Source organism: Eimeria mitis, genomic scaffold, assembly GCF_000499745.2.
Source record: "Eimeria mitis Houghton genomic scaffold, Emh_scaff953, whole genome shotgun sequence".
NCBI classification, from domain to species: domain Eukaryota; phylum Apicomplexa; class Conoidasida; order Eucoccidiorida; family Eimeriidae; genus Eimeria; species Eimeria mitis.
The window spans coordinates 9,575-9,954 of NW_013577036.1; the positions used below are offsets into that span (position 1 = coordinate 9,575).

Here is a 380-nt window from a genome sequence, read left to right on the forward strand (position 1 = left end):
TTGCAGCTGTTGTTTCTGTTGCTGCTGCTGCTGCTGCTGCTGTTGCTGCTGCTGTTGCTGCTGCTGGTGCTGCTGCTGGTGCTGTTGCTGCTGCTGCTGCTGTTGTTGCTGCTGCTGCTGTTGCTGCTGCTGTTGTTGCTGTTGCAGCTGTTGTTTCTGTTGCTTCTGCTGTTGTTGGTGCTGTTGTTACTGCTGCTTTTTGTGTTATTGCTGCTGTTGCTGTTGTTGCTTCTTCTGTTATCTCTGCTGCTGCTGCTGCTGCTGCAGTTGCTGCTGCTGCTGCTGCAAGTTGATGCGTTGTTGTGTTTGCTTTTTCTGCTGCTGTTGTTTAGGATCGATTGCTGAGGACGTGCTGCTGCTGCACCACCTAGCAGCAAGCC

The 380-nt window shown here is 52.4% G+C and overlaps 1 protein-coding gene across 1 annotated transcript in view; it reads left to right on the forward strand.

The window, feature by feature from the left end:
* EMH_0026010 (uncharacterized protein) overlaps positions 1 to 380 on the forward strand; it is a gene marked incomplete at both ends in the record, with an annotated part of 11,841 nt that overhangs the window by 8,495 nt on the left and 2,966 nt on the right. The gene's annotated exons all lie outside the window — the stretch shown is intronic.